A 13,730-nucleotide genomic window follows, 5' to 3' on the forward strand; every position below is an offset into this window, starting at 1 on the left:
ACACCTAACCCTAAACCCATGCTCGTGATTATAGGTCTTGCCTCTCAAACTTGAATATGAGTAAAAAGGAGAAGAAATATGTTTTTCTTTGTTTATTACTTTTTATTACTTTAAATTCTGTGATACATGTGCTGAATGTGCAGGTTTGTTACATAGGTATACATGTGCCATGGTGGTTTGCTGCACTTATCAACTCGTCATGTAGGTTTTAAGCCCCACATGCATTAGATATTTGTCCTAATGCGCTCCCTCCACTTCCCTGCAACTCCCGATAAGCCCCAGTGTGTGATGTTCCCTTCCCTGTGTCCATGTGTTCTCCATTGTTCAACTTCCACTTATGAATAAGAGCATGCGATGTTTGGTTTTCTGTTCCTGTGTTAGTTTGCTGATGATGGCTTCCAGCTTCATCCATATCCCTGTAAAGGACATGAGCTTATCATTTTCAATGGCTGCATAGTATTCCATGGTGTATATGTGCCACATTTTCTTTATCCAGTCTATCATTAATGGGCGTTTGTGTTGGTTCCAAGTCTTTGCTATTGAAAGTAGTGCTGCAATAAACATACATGTGCATGTGTCTTTATAGTAGAATGACTTATAATCCTTTGGGTATATACCCAGTAATGGGATTGCTGGGTCAAATGGTATTTCTGGTTCTAGATCCTTGAGGAATCACCACACTGTCTTCCACAATGGTTGAGCTAATTTACGTTTCCACCAACAGTTTAAAAGTGTTCCTTTTTCTCCACATCCTCACCAGCATCTGTTGTTTCCAGACTTTTTAATGATTGCCATTCTAGCCAGAGTGAGGTGATATCTCATTGTGGTTTTGATTTGCATTTCTCTAGTGACCAGCAATAATGAGCTTTTTTCCATACGTTTGTTGGCTGCATAAATGTCTTCTTTTGAGAAGTGTCTGTTCATATCCTTTGCCCACTGTTTGATGGGGTTGTTTGTTTTTTCTTGTAAATTTGTTAAATTCCATGTAGATTCTGGATATTAGCCCTTTGTCAGATGGATAGATTGCAAAAATTTTCTCCCATTCTGTAGGTCACCTGTTCACTCTGATGATAGTTTCTTTTGCTGTGTAGAAACTCTTTAGTTTAATTAAATCTCATTTGTCAATTTTGGCTTTTGTTACAATTGCTTTTGGTGTTTTCATCATGGAGTCTTTGCCCATGTCTATGTCCTGAATGTTAAGAAATATGTTTTAAGGTGATATAATGACAATGCTTGGGACAATGTGAAACATTATGCATATGTAGGAGAGAAGACATTGCTCATAATCCCCTGTCAGCACAAGACTCTGCCCAGAAACAGAAACACAGCCCACGGTGCTGCATGGTTTGGTATGCAGTTCACATGCAGTCTCCAAAATGCTGCTGCACGTGGAAACGTTGAATGAGGAGGCTTTCTCAGATGATGTTGTCCTGGCCCCCTCAGTCCCCAGGACAATGTGGACAGGGTTCCATGCATGAGTGCTAGAGTGTCTAGGACCTCGTTTTACAGTTTCATCTCTTGACCTGCTCTGAAGTCTTGACGCTGCTAACACAACTCAGAGCGTCACTCTACACCAACTTCCCATGGAACTCTGTCTTCCAAGCATCAGCACACGCACTGGCATCCTTCCAACAGTCCAGCACATGAACTCAATCCTGCATTTACTCACACTTAATAACGGTTTTCTCTCTTACACTCTTAAAACCAGACTTTGGTGTGCAAGGAGTTCTCCGGTCCAGTAGATTTGGGATCTGTGGTTGGTTTTATTTGTTAATCAAAAGATCAGTTAAGCAAAGAACCACAAAAATAATATTTGGATATCATAAATATTTTATTTTACTTTAAAACATATACATGAATATTTGGTTAGTAATCTTGTGACATAAAGCCAAAGCCTCTTCTGAGTTGTGGGCCCAGTAGGAGTCCCATTATGTCCCTCTTGCATAACACATGTCTAAGCTGCATCCTCTATACATTCCATTGTTAGCTTTTTTAAAACAGACTCAGAACTTTAAAACAATTGCCAAGCATTCTGACTGTAGAATTTTAGTGGCTATTTCCCATTTTAGTTCCCCAATAGGTTACAGCTACTTGGAAACACTGAATTTGGTAGCATTATTTTTTAGTGGCTATGCTCAATAAGTCTTTCCACATCTTGCAATTAAATTTTTCACAGGGATTTCTTCTGGGTATTTACCCCCAGGAAAAGAAGTCATTGTACACAAAGGATACTTGCACATGCATGTTTATAGCAGCACAATTCACAATTGCAAAATCATGGAACCAACCCAAATGCCATCAATCAACAAGTGGATAAAGGAACCGTTGTGTATATATATGATTGAATACTACTTAGTCATAAAAAGAAATGAATTCATAGCATTTGCAGTGACCTGGACGAGATTGGAGACGATTATTCTAAGTGAAGTAACTCAAGAATGGAAAACCAAATATTTTACGTTCTCACTGATATGTGGGAACTAAGCTATGAGGACGCAAAAGCATAAGAATGATACAATGGACTTCGGGGAATTGGGTGTAAGAGTGGTGGGGGCGAGGGACAAAAGACTCCAAATGAGGGCAGTGTATACTGCTCAGGTGGTGGATGCACCAAAATCTCACAAATCACCACTAAAGAACTTACTCATGTAACCAAATACCACCTGTACCCCAATAACTTATGGAAAAATAATAAAATAAATAAATAAAAATAAAACTAGCTACAAAATAAAAAATAAATTTCATGGGAATGACAACCCATTCGTACCCATATCTCATTGATTTGAACAAATTTGCCTATAATAAATAACTTTGATAACAAGTACAAGAGTTATAAATAGATATGAGGAAAATGAAGACAGACCCCTGACAAGCATCCAGCTCACAATAGGTGGGGAGGTAGAGCCAGAGAGGCCCAGGGAGCAGGAGCTGTGCCTGCCTTCTTCATGGGCACAGCAGAGTGGACTATGTCCAGGAGTCCAGAGAATCAGCTGAGGGGCTGCTTGAGAAAGCTTCAGAGTATGTGGTGACCATTTTCTTAGAATGCACTCCCCAGCAGTTCACCTGACCATCTTCTTCTAATTCTTTATTTGTACTTTAGCGGTCTCCTCTGCTAATCCTTTCCTGTCTTTATTCCAAGACTACCTTTCCTAGATACTTCAATTGCACCTAGAACTTGCCATTAATATCAAACTTAAAACATCACATTGCAATTGTGTTTCCATTTTTAATCTTCGCTACTAAATTATAATTTCCTTCAATCAGGTCCTGTATCTTATTTATTATTATTTTCCCAGCGTCCATCATAATGTCTTTCTCATTGCAAACATAAGTGTTTATGAAAGAACAGACAAACCTAAAATGGCCCAGTCCTACTGGACCAACAAACAAACAAACAAACCCACAAAACCTAGACTAAGCTTTCAAAGCTTGTTCTTCTTAACTGATACCTTTCAGTCAACTTTACCTGCCCAAATACTGTTTATTCTACAATCAACACGTGCAACGCTGCTTTAAATTTTCACTGGGCACCTTGGGTGGCCAAAGTGGGCGGATAACGAGGTCAGGAGATCTAGACCATCCTGGCTAACACGGTGAAACTCCGTCTCTACTAAAAATACAAAAGTTAGCCGGGCATGGTGGTGCACGCCTGTAATCCCAGCTACTCGGGAGGCTGAGGCAGGAGAATTGCTTGAACCTTGGAGGCAGAGTTTGCAGTGAGCCAAGATTGTACCACTGCACTCCAGCCTGGGAGACAGAGCAAGACTTCGTTTAAAAAAAAAAAAAAATTTTTTTTTCATTGGGAGCCTCCTCACTGCTGTTCTAGATCCACTGAATTTTCTCTTGGGTTTGGAGTCCTAGTTATGCCTCCCAGTTCCTCCCTTTGACCTGGTGTTGGGATCTGACTTCCCTGGGCATCTGGATTGAATCCACACTTCTAGCTCTTCCCACGTTGGTAGATTTGAGAGATAATATGCTGTCTGGCACTGGTCCTGGTGATTCAACCTTCCCTGTCTGTGCCTGCCCTCACCAGTGTTGGCCTCAAGGGAGAACAGTTGTAGGTGGACTAGAGAGTTCTTTGGTGATGCCGTACCTGATGATCTCATACAAGTGTCCCCAAAGCAAGTGCATCCCTTGTGACAACTTCCTAAATTGGGGTTCCTTAATTTTCTAGGGTAGCCCCTCTTAAGTCTTAAATTCAAAGCCAAAGTCTGGACCAAAGTCTTAGAGGACCAAACAGAAGTTTTAAAATTCCCTGTACTATGTCTACCAGAAGGTTGAGAAACTTATTTGCTAGAAAGATTACTTGTCTCCTGACCTGTGATGCTAGAGTCCTCACAGTGGAATTTCAGGTCTTCTTCACGATAGGTGGACACAGTAGGCAGTGTTCACAGTGAACGGACTGGTCAGGTAACCATGAGGAAAACATGCCCCAAGTTATGCAGAAATACTTGCTTGTAGCAAATATCAAGGCCTAGAAAATCAGAATTCTGTATCAACCCAGGTGTTTAAATTTGATCAACCAAGACTACAACCTAATGCCTCTCAACAGGCCATTTCCCCACTAGGAACCCTTGGTTTGTGTATGTTGCAAACTTCTCCATGTTATCACGTAGCCTGGGATTCCAGTGTGTGTTACTTTTTCCTTCTTAGATTGGTTGCTTTCGCTTAGATTGATGGCCTTAGGGCAGTTTTAAATGGCTGTCTTGTAATACGATCAGGTAAGAATATCTGGGAAACCTTTTATGTTTTAATTGGTAATGGTTATGCCAATAATTCTTGATGAATACACTGAAGCCAGGAGTCCCCTTCTTGTATCGTGTTTACACTTCACATCAACCAGGAACACAATCTGAGAAGTTTTCCCTGGACCAAGGGAGAAAGAATGTAGCTCCAGGAAGGAATCAAGCCTGGTTAACTCTCAGTGAAGGGAAATGGTGTCTGATCTTGCTAATTCCTGCTTCAAGTATTAAAGTCTCTAAACAGAGTGTATGTGTGCATGTGGGTGCGCGCGCACACACACACACACACACACACACAGCCCACCACCGACAACAGTAACAACCTCCATGAGAGGAAGCCATACTTCCATAAGCACAATTAAAAGATTTCTGAACCTCAGACCAGAGAGCCACATGATTTTTCAGTCAATCATTGTCTCTCTTGCACTCCCAAGACTGTGCTGTGAGAAAAACTAAGGCATCACATGGCATCCATGGGCTCAGCCCAGTCCCATTGCAACAGTCACGGCTCCGCACATGAGAGAAACTATAGAGAGAACTGGGACCTGGGAAAGAATGGGCAGTCTTGAGTGGCAAACAACTTGGAGCAAGAGAGGGACTGGAGTAGAGCTGAAAGCACCATGAAGGCCTCTCCTGCAGGAGCTGCTAAGTTAGCTCTGGTCTGCACCTCCCAAACACATCTGACCATGGGATTAAAATTACAATGTTCTGATAAAACACTAATTAAGGGTTAAGAAGATAGAGTACATACTTGCCTCAAAATAGGAAAGATCAAAATTTTAATAGTTTGGAATCTGTAATAGAAAAAAACACACCAATTAAAAAATACTTTTCCACAACATACATTTTGGTTGTTTATAGTAAGTATAACATTCCCTCATTCCCACTTTGATCTTCCTTTCTCCATCCTGAGAGGCAGTGCATGCTGAGATCCGAGCCTCTCTTTATCAGAGGGTTCAGAGAACTGGCCACCAGCTGGATTGAAGACTGAAGGAGATGGCGCTGTCCACCTCTTCTCCCCCCATGGGACTGGAGCCAGTTCTCTGCCCAGCTGAGAGACAGCTTCCACGTGGGTACCGCTGGGCCTCCCGAGGACTCCCCCTGCAGACTCACTCCCAGCCCTGAAGCACTCCTGGGCTCTCCTTGAAGATCAGCGTCAGCAAGTCCCAGCCCAGCCCTCTTTCTGGGGCTTGCCCTGTTGAAATGCTCCTCCTGGCACTCACCTGCAGCCATAGGTGCCAGGAGGGGACAGCAGCAAAGACGGAGGAGCCCCTCCTGGGCTTCAGCTGCCTGTTTATTAAAGTAGCTTAAATTAAATGCACTTCAGAATCTGAGAATTAATTGTTTTCAATTAAAAAAATATTTTTAGAGAGTCGTAGGTTCACATTCAGTGGTAAGAAATACTACAGAGATTCTCCAGTTTCCTCTAGTGGTAACATCACATACGAATAGCTGTCATAACCAGAAATTGACATTGCTCGAACCATCGACTTTATTGAAATTTCACCAGTCTCACATGCACTCATTTGTGTGTGTGTGTGTGTGCGTGTGTGTGTGTGTTTGGTTTCATGCAGTTTTCTCATGTGTCCAATCATATGACTGCCACAGTCGAGATAAAGAGCAGTTCCATCACCAGGAGGGTCCCTGGTGTTACCTTTCTAATTGTTTTCTCCTCAGCCAGGTGTATGCAGATGATACCTGAGAGTCACTGAGTGTGACTGCATCATGGCAAATGGTGTCAGCATGTCAAACATGTACCCAACGTTTGTATCCCTCAAATTCATATGTTAAAATCCTAGTGCCCAAGGTATTAATGCCAGGATATTTGAAGGTGGGGCCATTGGGAAATGATTAGGTCATTAGGGAAGAATCCTTATGAATGGGATTAGTGCCCTTAATAAAGGGACCCCAGGGGACTTGGTCACCTCTTCCACCTTGTGGGGACATAGCCAGAAGGCGCCATCTATGAACCAGGGAGCAGGTCTTCACCAGACATCAAACTGCTAGTGCCTTTGTCTTGTACTTTCCAAACTCCAGAACAGTGAAAAATAAATATTTGTTGTTTAAGCCTCCCAGTCTATGATAGTTTTATAATAGCAGCCTGCACCACTGTTTCCTCTCCTCTCCCTGCAGGGGATCTTTGGAATGGGGGAAGGGGACCAAAAAGTCACCTTGCCCCTCAACATTAACCAACAAAGAGTGCACAGATGAGAGGAAAAACAGGTTTGTTAACAGAAACCCAGCCCCCACCCCTCACCCCCCCACTCCCCCACCCCTGCCCCCGTCATGGGGATGGAAAGTCACATAACTTCCCAGACTGTTTCCACACCTTTGAAATGAGGACTAGGTTGTGCCTGCCAGAGAGCACAGGGCTTCTGGGACCCAGGGGGAGGTCCTCTTTGTAGATGGCCTTTGAACCTTGGCCCATTCCTTTCACAGGATGACTCTGGGATTAAGGGAGCACGTGATGCCAGATTCACAGATCACCTGGTATCAGCCATGTGTGGGAGAGAAGGACCAGTCCAGCGGCTACTCACTCCTCGGGGCAGATGGCTTCCTGGTTATGCATTTTGACCCAAAGTTTCCTCAGCTGGCTAAGACCAGAGTGCTCACAGACCTGGGAGATTGACACATGGTGCCAGGTGGCCATGGAACCTCCTTCCTGGACTCAGGACTTCCTCAGTGTGAATCTGGCAAAGCTGTTCCTGGAGTCCCCAGCCCATGAGGCTCAGATTTCTGAGGCACAGCCTTCTCCCTAAACCTCATGGACTTGGACTTGCTGTGATTCCCACTGTGACCTCATCAGCCCCTGTCACAGGAACAAAAAAATATGCCAGTACCGCCCTTGACTTTATAGGTCTTGGCAAGGTGTGAAACACTTGGTTTTCGCAAATGTCTTGGTCTTCTGAAATTCTAGGGGAGGTGTGCCAAAAAGTGGCATCACTGTCCACAGTCCAGGACTCAGAGGAGGTTACTTCACACACTTGCCAACTCAGGTGTGTGAAGAACAATTGAGGTAGTGTTCTAAGCTGTTTCTGTGTATTCTCTCAATCTTCACAGCATCCCAATCAGGTAGGCACTGTCATCTTGACATTTTGCTGATGAGGAAAATGAGGAAGAGAGAGGTTGAGTAAATTATTCCAAATTACACAGCTAATTGAGAGAGCTTGAGGCTGTTCCAAATGACAGCGATGGCTCCCAATTGCTTCAACTTCTTATTCAAAATAATGTCTACCACACAGACTTTTTCTCTTTCTCTCACTGACAACTTACAAGCCATCGAGTTAGAAATTTGAGAGAAAAATAAATAAGATAGAGGATTGTATCGCCTTTCACTGCATATCCTTTTAAATCTCCAACTCAGAGTGGAGGCGTTGGGGGCAGCCTGGGGTCAGGGGGAGCAGAGGTGTGACATCCAGAGGGAATTCAGGGAAGATTCCCAGCGAGCAGGCTCATTCCTCCCCAGATGTGCCTATTTGGCCCAGAAGCAGCAGAGCGTGTCCTTGTGGGAGTTTCTCACCTCCTGCTTGAAAGCCCTGGCCTGTACTCTTCTGCCTCTGCCCCGCAGACCCAGGCTGAGCCCTGAGATGAGGATGGGCTGAGCTTCTCTGTAGGCAGCTGCGGCCCATCCCCATAGATACGGAGGAGACCCAGTGAAGAGGCCTCTCAACCTGCTGCTACCACCAAGCCTGCGCAGCTGGGTGCTGAGGACAGGCTGACGCAGGAACCCACGCATCCAAACAACACTGCAGAGCGCTTGGATGGGTTCCACACCAAGAGTTGCTGAGTGCAGGGTGGACTGGATGGAGCAGAGATACCTCAACAGCTTGGGCTAGAAGCGGGCCTGACAGGGCAGAAAGAGGCTCATGGGGTGGGATTTGGGACTCCCTAGCCAGGCCCAGGGCGTCAGTGCACAGTGAGAGGAATGGCTCCCACTGCGAGATACAGGCTGGACTCAGAAAACCACACACAGATGGGAAGGAAAGCGGGGAGCAGTGGGTAGCTCAGAGCCAGGACTTGGGTCTCTCCCAGGGCTTCTATGGGTCTGTATCCCCTTCTCCCAGTGCGTGGGCTAAGCCCTATTCCACAGCAGTGATGAGGGAGAGACCAACCAAGGTGTGTGTGTCTTGGGGCCCTCATCTTGGCACCAACCTTTGGGGCCATGGTCTCCCCTGCATCCCTCCCACATCCATGTGTGCCCTGGGTTCAGGCAAACAATGAGTGGAGAAGCCTAGTGAACTAGAGAAACCTGCTCTTGGAGTTCTCCCTGAGTCCCTTCAGGCGCCGTGTATCAGAGCTGCACACCTGCACCGGCAGAAGGAACAGGACCCCGGGCTAGAGGGAGCAGGCGACCTCAGAGCCCTCTTCACTGAAGCACTGGAGCCTGGGCGGGTTTCCATCAGCCGAGTCAAGTAATTGAGCTCAGATTAGATTAAATCCAGACACATCCCGTGTTTAGTGCCAATTACTCATGGCGAGCAAGGGCGGACAAGGGGTCTGGACTGTGTCACGTCGTGCCTTCTTGGAGGCTGACTGCTCCCTACAGCTCAAGGTGAGTTGACCCGAAATAACAACAGTCATGTCCCTGGCTGTGTTTCACCTCCACCTGGCACTTTGCATGGATCTGCTGATGCTCAGGTGGGCAGCTCCTCTGCATCCTGTTTACAATGGGGGTAGGAGCCTTGAACCCTCTGTCCTTGCCATCATTGGCTGCGTTGGCAGCAGAATGGAGGCCCACTCTGCCCACCTCACTCACCCAGGCACAGAGCACAGGTGGGCGTCTGGCCCCCACACACCCTGGGGAATCCCCATCACTATCTGGAGATTGCCACGTGGGTGAGGCGTGGGAGGCCAGGCAGGCAGGATGCAGGGGTGCTGTGATTTGTCATCTAGTGCTGAGTTCACAGCTTGAGAAGAAAACAACCCAGATTCAAGCGCTTTGCCTCCCACTGGGAAACGGCTTGACTGTAGCCATGGCCTTAAGCCCAGGGCCGAGAAGCCCCAGCTGCACCCCCTTGGAGGCTGAGAGTGGCCTTCAAGCCAGCCCCAGCTCACAGCCCAGCTTGAAGGCACAAGCAGGGACAAGGTCAATGCAAGAAAAGCAATGAGTCCAGAGAAGGGCACTCAGGCTGGGGAGCTTGGCACTTGGAGTGGAACGAGTTATGAGTCTGAACCAGGGAAAACATTGGAGAGAAACTTGGGATGAAGCAGCAGGGCACTGGGTTGGGACTGGAGGTTTGGGAGGATGGCTCATCGCCCCTACAGAGGTAGAAGGGATCCAGTGGTGACCACAGCGTAATTGGGAGTGTGACAAGGCCCAGAGTTGAGCTCTGCCTGTGAGGATAGAGAGGGGAAGAAGGCACCTTTGCTGGGATTTCTCTTCTCATGTTTCAATGCACCATTTTCCCATGGTTATTAATTACTGTTTTAGTGAATAAAGGCTGTATATTAGTTATTTGTTGTTGTGCAACCAGTTGCCTTAGAAAATAGCATCTCCAAACAGAAAAAATTAATTATCTCACACAGGCTTTGAGTGTCAGGAATCTGGGAGCAGCTCACTTGGGTGGTTGTGGCTCTGGTTTCTCAAGAGGTTGCAGTGAGGATGTTGGCTGGGGCTGCATTATCTGCAGGCTCAACTGGGGCTGGAGGACCTGCTCTCATGATGGCTTCCCTCATGGCTGTTGGCTGGAGGCCTGGGGTTCTGGCTGACTGCTAATAAGAGACCTCATTCCATCCATGTAGACTTCTCCATAGAGCTGCTTGAGTGTCCTCACTTTATGGCAGCTAGCTTTCCCCAGAGCAGGAGATCCTGATGACTTCTGAGATGGTTCCCTATATTCGATCCCCTGGCATACACACTCTGTGCAATCCCCTTTCATTGAGTGTGAGCTGAACTTACACAAATGGTGGGATCTCACTCCCATGATTATGTTACATTATACAGCAGAAGGGATATTACAATCAAGATCCTTGATCAGTAGACTTTGGGATAATCAGAAATATTATCCTGGGTGGGCCTGATTTAATCAGGGGATTCTTTAAAATGGATCAGAGGGATTTGAAGCCAGGCAAGTTCCTGCTGGCCTTGAAGAAACAAAACATCATGTTATGGAGGGGTTCAGGTGCCAAGACCCCAACAGCAGCCTCTAGGAGCTGAGAGTGTTCCTAACCCCTGTTGAGCTTGGCAGAGGGCCCCAGACCTCAGCTGAGATCTCAGTCCTGGCCAGCACTTTGATTTCAGCCTTGTAGGACCCTGAGCAGAAGAGCATCCATACTGCACCTGTGATCTAGAGAACTGTGAGATAATACATTTGCGAAGTTTAGAATAAGTTCCTGGTAATTCATCATGCAGCAACTGAAAATGAATACTCTCATTCCCTGAAGTTGCACCCCATCACTTGTGCCTTTTCTATGTTTGTCAGAAGTTAGTCACTAAGGCCACCCACATGACAGGGGAGGGGTCTGCCTGTTGAAGGGAGTGTTCAAGAACTTGTGGACTTCTTTTAAACCAGCGCAGGCTGGACAGTGTGTGTAATGGGACCATGTTGATACACCCAATGTGGAGATGAACAATGGCTAATCCTTCTAACGTCTAGAGTGAATTTGCACAGGGTAATAATGGACTTAGGTAAGGCAAGTGAGCATTTTACTTTAGGAAGTGACAATCCCAGCTACAATGTGGTAAGTTGGTGCTTTTTTCCCCCTTTTGATATTCCCTTGCAAGCAATCTACAGAGTAATTGTGTAGATGCAGGAGGAGGATGGAGCATTCCTGCCTTTAATTTGAAAGTTATGATGCATGAATCAGTCCCAGTCTGAGCCTTGCAGGAATGCTAAATTTGGGACGTGTTAGCAAGTATCTTCCAGATGGGGTGGGGGAGGAGGACATGGGTGGAGCTCAGATGACAACCCACAGGCAAATCTTTTGGGACACTTTTAACAGGAAAAACTCACTGTCACCAAAGCTACATTCCACTTCTGAGCCATAAAACAGTTCTTGGCTCTTGGATTAACCAGTCTTCGACATTTGCCATCTTGTCAGCGTTTGAAGCAACTGGGAGTTTTCTGGCTCTGCTTGGACCATTAGAGATCATCCGATACAAGCACAAATGCTGGCTCAGGATTTCTTTAATTCCCACAAAGTTTTATCCTACATGGCTACATAGATGAAGTGAAGACACCTTTAACTCCCCCTATTCAAGCTCTGCCTTTTGTGTTCCTAAGAGCTGTGGTCTGGGTGGGTGACAGTGGCTCAGAGAGCCATCACTGTTGTAAACAGAGGAGGGCCACATGCCTGTGACTTTATCTTCCCAAGAAGGAGAGAAGAAGAGGAAAAACAAACTGGATAATTTAAGAACATGTCAGCAATTTGGCAAAAGTCAGAGAAGTGAAAGAACCATATGAGTTCCTAAATAAGCCACAGATCCCAGCTGGATTTAGTAAAAATCCCCAAAGGTTTTATGTACTGACACCAGTCAGGTTGGTCTCATTTCATCTCAGCTCTGGCTGGAGGCCTGCATGAATCAGGATGGATGGGGGCACGAGCAAACACAGGTTGTGGTAGAAAGGAAGAGTCCACTCCCAAAAGGCCTCTGAGCCAGAGGTGCGAGTCAGAAGGAGCTGGGCCACCACTTAGGCTGCCTGGACTGTATTTCCCATGGAGTCTATTAATGTGGTTGCATTTTCACAATGATGATGGTGAGGGTAGCAAGTTTGATGGCCAAGTGTCCCAAGATAAAATTGCTTGGGGACAGGGAATGCACTTGGGGTGGGGCCCACCCAGGGTCTTTTTTTTTTTTCTTTTTTTTTCGAGACAGGGTCTTGCTCTGTCTCCCAGACTGGAGTGCAGTGGTGCAATCTCGGCTCACTGCAACCTCCACCTCCCGGGTTCAAGTGATTCTCATGCTTCAGCCTCCCAAGTATTTGGGACTACAGGTGCATGCCACCACACCTGGCTAATCTGTATTTTTATTATAGTAGAGACGGGTTTTGCCATGTTGGCCAAGTTGGTCTTAAACTCCTGACCTCAGGTGATCTGCCCGCTTCAGCCTCCCAAAGCGCCACTCAGGATCTTGAACACCTGTGATCCCTCAATCTGAGTCCAAAGGGAGCTGCTCCTGCTTAGTGCACTGACCTTTAGATCTGGGTGCAGATAGAGAGCTGATGTCCCCGCACACCCTGCTCTGGCCTCTTCTTCTGCAGGTCATGGTGTCTGTGTACTAGAGACACAGGAAACAGAGGAAAGACATCATCTTGCATCATGGGCTATCCGTCTTCTGTTGGAGGCAAGTTTCTCACCTTCGGCACAGAGACTCCCAATTTTTGCCACTTTCTCAGATTGGGTAGAAGAAGATAGGAGGTGTCCACTGAATCCCTGGAACTTCCTGAACTGAGCTGGGAAACTGAGTGGGAGCTGAGACTTGACCCAGACTGCTCCATGGACAGCAGGAGTCAGGAGGAGGCAGCCAGTCTGCAGCCCTCCTCTCCTGGGCCATTCCACGCATCCTTACCTGGAGTTGTTGTGCTGAGTTAAGGTGGAATGTGCATTCATTTTATCACTTAATCCTCACAACAGTCCTAAAAGGTAGTGATTATTCTTGTCTTCTTTACAGATGAAAAAGTCAAGCAGTCAGTTGTCTTGCCCAAGGACAGAGGCCTACCTAGTAAGTGGTCAAACCAGGACTCAAGCTCAGGCCTTTCACTCTCACACTCTGGCACCCTCATATCCACACACTCCTTGAAACAGTACTCTGGATCTTTGGCCTGAGGAATCTCTGGGGACAAACCCAGCAAACAGATCTTGAATTGGCCCAACAGGCACACACAGGGATCAGAGCTGCATGGAGCAATTCAGTCAGGTGAATATTCAGTCCTGTGTATATTATCTTATATAGCAAAAGATGTAATTAAGGACCTTGAGAGGAGGGGCATATCCTGGGTCATCCAGGGACCTAAATGCCATGTATCCTATAAGAGAGAAGCCAAGAGA

Source organism: Theropithecus gelada, chromosome 9, assembly GCF_003255815.1.
Source record: "Theropithecus gelada isolate Dixy chromosome 9, Tgel_1.0, whole genome shotgun sequence".
NCBI lineage: Eukaryota > Metazoa > Chordata > Mammalia > Primates > Cercopithecidae > Theropithecus > Theropithecus gelada.